The following is a 7,743-nucleotide window of genomic DNA, read 5'->3' on the forward strand; positions in this document are numbered from 1 at the left end:
TTATGTGTTGGGGTTAAATCCCGAATTTGAAATTCATGCTGCTGATATGTTAGACATAATTTCTGTATTTGATATGTATCTAGATGAATTACTCTCGAAAAACTATCAATTTTAGGCTGAAGAATCACCTAGTTTCGATTAACGGTTTACAAGATATGACTAGTTAAAGTTTTCAGTTTTTGTTTTGTGTAAAACTGATTTTTGAACGAATTGCTTTGTGTTATGGTATATGAAATGCTCATTAACTGATAGCTTATGAAAAATCACACAAGTTAGGTTAGGATAGCACATGAATTAGATTCTTAAAACTCGTTTTATGCTCGTGTGATTATTCATGACAACGATTGTTGATTGTAACATAAAAAAGGTTTGTATGGCTAATTGCTTTGATTTTTGGAACAAATGAATATAAGATTTGAAAAGTTTGTGATTAGTACTTGACTTGTCATATAGATATTGTATCTTAAATGTTCCTATATGTTGAGATATATGCTTTCGAATATGTCCACCTGAATGGAACCGAATTTGTGCCGAGTGCACAGAAAATGGCATAACATGAACTGTGTTGTGTTGAGCCTTGCCCTTATGATATAAAATTTACATTTTAAGAAGCAAATTCATCTGTATTTCAACATGTAAAACCTTATGCATTGTGTGCTATATAGGTCGTAAAATGCTATGTCCAAATTAGAACACCAGACTTTTAGTGCAAAACTGTACGAATTGACTACACCAATAGCTTATCCCTTTTTACCAGTGAAACTTTGGGATGTTTGTGATCACCTCTCACTAATCTTATTTGTTTTTCATTTTTCTATAATAAATGATAAATGTTTCAAATCTGACGCGCGAGCTGAAACACTTGTGTGCAAATTGAACTATATGTACAAATCTATAAATGATATGACATGATGGCTTAGATTTTTTAAAAGGTAATTGAATAAGTAAAAATCTAACAAGTGCCATATGTCCAGGTTGTACACATTTTGACTTATGGGCGGTAGTTTATCACCGTTACCATGAAACTATATGACTAATGTGCTAGAAACACTGTAACGGTAAACTGAGGTCTGAAACTTGTATATTTACTTGGATTTGGATCTATGACTTTCATAACATGACCTACTGATGTGTTTGACTTAGGTTGATGATCATTGACCAATTTTGACTTTTGTTGACTTGCAAGAGCTTTGTTGACTATGTGTTGACTTTTATTACTTAATCGAGTCGGTCAGAGCAATAGGACAACTAATACTATGGATTAACTACTATTTGGTATAGACTTATGTGAAAATCTATATATGTATCTAGGTTGCTTTACATGGTTGTAACCATCCTCTTTACTTGTGCTTACCGCATTACTTTACCGAGCACACAAGGTGAGTTCAGAGTCCCACTTTTACTGTTTTATAAACTTTTGGGATGAGATACATGATGTTTTTAAACTACTCCCATTTTAGACACGATGCTTTAATCATCGTAATTCATGAGTTCATACTAAAAACTCCTTAGCTCGAATTTGTTAAATACTTTTGTAAGCGCGTATCATAGGGACGGATCTGTTAGGTTTGACAGCCTCACTGCTACATACTGTGGTGCTTATTACTTCACATATTGTACACTTAGTCAGTGTATACGATATATGATAAAGGAAATAGCGTAGTTTTATACTACTCGTGGTGTTAAGCTTCATATTTCGAGTTCTAAGGAATGAATACACTTTTGATAACTATTTTTAGATTACATATCGTGGTCTATGAAACTGCTTATACATTGAATACAAATCTGTGAATTCACCAACTTTATGTTAACTCGTTTTTCAAGTTTTATCTCAGGTGTTTATAAGAATTGCTTCCGCTGTTTGCTTAGAGGTCGCATGCATTATTGTTACTGGAGTCCAAGTTTTATTCAGACATTTGTTTATTCACATTTAAGCTTTTAAACTTATAGTTGTTATTTATTATCACATGACTCATGGTTTGTAATTGTTAAACGAGATTTACGTTTACATTACTGTGGGACCTGATGGTTAACACACCGTTAATGGATTTTAACGGGGTGTTTCATATATATATATATATATATATATATATATATATATATATATATATATATATATATATATATATTTGTTATACTTAATAATACTATGTTTTTGTTTATGTATTATAGCTGGAATCTGTAAATCAAGAGAATCGGAGAGAACATCAACAAGATACATATGTTGATGCTGATGACAATGTAAATGTAAATCCGAAAACATTTGTAATGGATTCTCAAGAGAATGCAAAAACATCTACTTAAGCAGAATCTTCAAAAAGTAACGCAGATCTGATTTCACGGGTCACTGGTCTTTCTAGTAAACTTGATATGTTTCAAAATGAGGTACGTAACTTTCAATAAAGTTGACAATGAGATGAAAGATTTGTAGAATTTACTTAATGGAAATGTAAATAAAATAACTGCTGAGTTGAGTAGGTTAAGGAATGAAGTGAACAAGACACTATCGAAGAAAAAAAAATATTTGAGGAGAGTTTGGATGATATTGAATGAAAATTTAAAAAAGTGGATGGTCTAAAGGATATAATTGAAAATGTTGAAAATGATTTGTCGAAAACCAAAGAAGGTTTTATAAGAGGGAAGAAGAAAATTTATACACATCTAAAAGATTTTAAATCAAAGTTTAAAAATGATATGAAAGGATTGAATGAGGTGGATGTAAGAATAGATAGTGTAGAAAATGAAAAGCAGATATATGATAGAGGAAAAGAGGATGAAAATTCAACCCAAGATGCAAAACAAACAGGGGAACCAGACTTCATTACTCGAAAACTGAGTGCTCAAGATGTTGTTAAGGAAAGGTAAATGTAAAGGAGGATACTCGAGTTGAAGAGACAGTCTGCAATGAGGAAACTCGAGCTGCAAATGTTGGAGGACAGTCTGTAACGATGTCATGCAAAGGTATTTATATATTGATCACCTGAATTTAGCTAATGTTATTTTGTTATTATTTTTACCTACATTTAAATTTTATTAGTGTAACGATGAGAAAGTTCTAATGTTGAACCATATATATTTTGCAGTAACATCTACCTCAAGTGTCAATGAGTTGGCTAAGGAAACCAAAGATCAAAGTAACACTGAGGTACTCGTTTGAATGTTTTCCTACGTGTGTTGATGCTTGTGTAAGTGTGTTTTATGTGTTTGTGAAGGTGTTTGTTTACGGGTCTTGACTGATTACATTAAACTACATTTTGGATATTGATGTGTATAGCGTGGTGTACGAAATAGTTATATATTTTTAATGCGGATTGCTACAAAATATGACAAGTTTTAATTATTTATTTACAAATGGGATATACCTAAACCTTGCTACAACACTATAGGCAGTGTACCTAATCGTAGAGTAGCGTAGTTTTTAGTAAGTCCGGTTCGTTCCACAGGGAGCTAGTGAAGTTTAACACTATATTTTTAACAACTATATTTATACAAAATATATATAATTATATAAGTAGTATTATTATTATATAAAGGGGAGTTTTTACCGTTTAGTGACCGGTTTGTCGATTTTAAAACTTAAGTTACAATTAAAACCTAATGCAAAATATTAAATATAAATATATCTTAATTTTAAAGCGTAAAGTAAATGACAATAATTAAAATGACAGAAAATTAAAGTGCGATAAAATATGAAATAAAGGAATTATGCTTATTTAAACTTCCGTAATCATGATGTTTGGCGTGTTGATTTTAATTTAGTCCGATGGGTTAATTTTCCTTTGTCCTGGATTATTTAATATGTCCATCTGGTTTTTGTCCATAATGGTCCATCAGTCATAAATATAAAGTGCGAGTGTCCTCGTCAAATTACCCTTATGTCCGAAGTCAAATATTCCAACTAATTGGGGACTTAAACTATAATTACACCAAGTGTCCTTGTATATAATTCACCCCTGTTTTAATTAGTCAATTAACTATTAATCCATCCCCGTGTCCGGATAAATGAACAATTATTAGTACTTATAAATATCCCGCCCATCGTGTCCGATCGAGTGTATGTGGTTATTTATAGGTACGTCCAATTGTAATTTTTATATTAAATTAACGAACTGTCATTCAATTAACAAATATAAAACCCATTAAAAGCCCATAGTCTAATTTCCACAAGTGTCGGTCTTTTGTCCAAACCCCAATTATGGTCCAAAGTCCAATTACCCAATTTTAGTATTTAGCCTAACATCACGATTACTTCGGTATTAAATAAGCATAATAACGGCTTAGCTACTAAACAATAATGAAAATAATATAAACATAACTTACAGTGGGTATTAATAGCGTAGTATTACACGGGCAGAGCTTCGACTTAAAACCCGTAAAACATTTCTTACAATAACCCAATTATTATTAAACTTAAATTAAAATTAAAATTAAAATTATAAAAATATATATACATATATATATATATATATATATATATATATATATATATATATATATATATATATATATATATATATATATATATATATATATATATATATATATTACATACGTAAAGAGAAAGAGAATTGAAAAAGGTGTACTTAAATTCATCGATTACATGGCCTTTTATAGGCAAATGATTAATTTGAATTTTCACTTATGACCCCTGAACTATGCTCAATTAACAACTTTTTATTATTTAATATTATTCTTATTATGAATTATTTAAATATTATATTATATTCTTTTGCATAGTTGACTTGTACTTTCAGCTCCGTTGCGTCGAGCGTTGAAAGTTGGTTCATGCCTCGGTTCCGGATTTTCAAACGTCCTTTCGTACAATTTTATATCGTGTACTTTGCGTTTTGCGTCTTGTATTCTTGTAATTTTGAGACGTTCCTCATCAATAATTTGAACCTCTTGAATTGTATCTTGTACTTTTTAGCTTTTTGGACCTTTGTGTCTTCAAATCGTCATTTTCGCCTTTTGTCTTCGTACTTATTTAATATAAACGGATATCACTTGAAAATGGAACAATTGCAACTAAAATCTTGTCTTTCTTGGGGAATAATGCTATGAAATATATGTTCCTTTTTAGCCTTATCAATATCCCCACACTTGAGCGTTGCTTGTCCTCAAGCAATACAGTCTTGAAATAATATAATACATCACACGAATCACTTCTTTATTCTTCACACTTTGTACATCAGTGATTTTGATATGGCGGTATAAACAATGATAGTAACAATAGAACCATGGTTAAAGGTGGGTGTGTCATCCACAGTTGCCTCGGGTTTAGGTCAACGACACTTGCAATCAAATAGCCGATTTACTTTCGGTTTCCAAAGCAAAGTGCACATTTGAAAGGCGGTTTACAGTCCCACATGACTATAAAAATGTAGATCCTTTAGGAAAATTGGATCTTTATGAAAACATTTGATCTTTTTGAAAATTCATTCTAGCTTTTACCCTAGACAAGTTTTCCGATTTAATCCACCATTGGTGTTGCAAAATATATTTGTGGATCAATAGTTTGGCTAAAAACTTTTAGGCTCGTGTAATCCACTGCTATCCCTGTATCGGAAAGCACACATCCAGTTTATTTGTCCCGTATATTACCTTTCGGTAAACTACCGTCCGGTTGTAGGAAAGCGATGAACAAGAAACTGTTAAGGCAATGTCTAATGACATGCATTTGAGTATGGTCTTTTTAACGTGTCGGATGCTAGTACTATCCTTGGTAGGAGCAATAGTAAAGATCATCCTATATTTTTTTTTCGGTCTGGCACAAGGTCCTGTCTCCGACCATGCTATGCAACCACCGTTCTTACGGTTGACACCCGATTTGGTTCAGGTGACCTAATGAATTCCAGATGAATTCCTAGGATTTTACGTTCAATGGTAATGAACGCATTGAAAATGGGTTTTCAGAAAACAAATCGGTTTGTAATTTTGATCAAAATATTTTCTCGTTCAAGCTCGAGTTTAGATATCATTGAATTCCATGAGTTTGAATTCTCAATCTTTAAGGTCAATCTCAAGGATTGAGTAATATCAGTCTTAAAAGCTGATTTTTAATCTTTAAGGAGATTATCCTTTCTGGGGATCTGATTCATTAGTCTTATCAAGCTAATTTGCACGGTGCCTCCCCATTGTACGAGATAAATCCTTCACATGGTTAGGATAAATCTGACCACTTGGCGACCCTGTTTGATGCTGAGGTCCGTGGATTTCCTGCTGATTTTAGAGATGACTTTTCTAGATTTTTCGTCAACCTACAGCTGGTCTGGACGACAACTTCATGACCTAAATCAAGAAGCGCGTGTCTTTTTCGGAAGACTTTACTTCCTTTTAATGATGGAATTGATTCATCGTGTAGATCCATCTTTCTTTAATAAATCGGGTAAAACAGTTAATTTAGTCCAAAACAAAAACACCTGCAATAACTTTACAGAAACATGTGATAGATAGTTTTTAATTGAATAACTTGGTACATTCTCCCCACACTTAGTTTCTTTCTTTGCCTTTTTATTCTCCTTTATTCCATTTTAAATGAATTCAAGCGTTTTAGGTTGTTTCTCAATTTATGCCCTTTCCGAGGTAACGATAATTTCGGTATTAACACCTAGTTTTCACCGTTCATAAATATGTATAAACATAATTTTGACTTCATTTAATTGAAAATTTTTCAAATTTTAACAAAATTTGGCAAATAAACCAAGTGCAAACCCGAGAGAATTTATAACCCTTCCCCACACTTGAGATCATGCAATGCCCTCATTTGCATAAAATCAGACTATAATTATAAATTCATGAGGGTGATTAGTGTAGAAAAGTGATTAAGAAACCTAGTTTGTACTTACAAAGCTCTTCGAATGATAGATGGCGCGCCTCATCGTTCATTCCTTAATGTTGTTTTATCTCACATATTTTTCTTCAAAAACGGTTGCTTTTCTGAACTGTTTGCTAATTTTGAAAATGCGTCTTTTACCCTAACTTATCATGCATTTTTGTTAACGAGTTATGCACTAACCCAAACCCCTAATTTAACGTTAAGTGGGGTTAGACTTCCCCACACTTAGCTGACGACATGTGAAGTCGGTAGAATAAGTTCCACGAATTAGAATAGTGAGCCAGTTATTTACATCTCGGGTGGTGTATAATATATCAATGGGTTTAAAGTTTAGACTCACCCGATCATCACTATTTAATTCTTTTTTAAGTGTAGCTTTTAGTAAATGGATATGTCTCTTTTCTGGTTCTTGGTCAAATGGATCGATATGTTCCGACATACATATTTCTATAGGGTTGACAATTCCTAAAAATTTCTTTCGTTCATCCTCGGGATCAAAGGTTTCACCTCTATTACCCAATTGGGTGAAATTCGAGGTGTCATTATCTATTACAGCTCGTAGTTCATCTTCGGTAGATGACTTATCTATTGAGAATATTGGGTTAGAAGGTTGTGGAATGGTGAAGTTCGGTTTGGTCTCGGGGGTAAAATTTTCAACGTTATCGTTTTCCCAAGAGTACCAATTTATTACCCTTATTTCTTGTTCATCATCCATTGATGGATTGATGATTTCGTCGGTAGAGGCTAATGTGTCGATATGTTGTGAAATTGGTAAGACTGAATAAAAAGTATCATCGGGATAATTGGTGATTTCGGAGCTCTCGAATTCATCAAAATTCGATGAAATGAAATTTTCTTGCACAATACTCCTCAGATCAACAGGTGTGTAATCTGATAGAGTTTCAGCT

This window comes from Rutidosis leptorrhynchoides, chromosome 3 (assembly GCF_046630445.1).
Source record: "Rutidosis leptorrhynchoides isolate AG116_Rl617_1_P2 chromosome 3, CSIRO_AGI_Rlap_v1, whole genome shotgun sequence".
Classification (NCBI taxonomy): domain Eukaryota; kingdom Viridiplantae; phylum Streptophyta; class Magnoliopsida; order Asterales; family Asteraceae; genus Rutidosis; species Rutidosis leptorrhynchoides.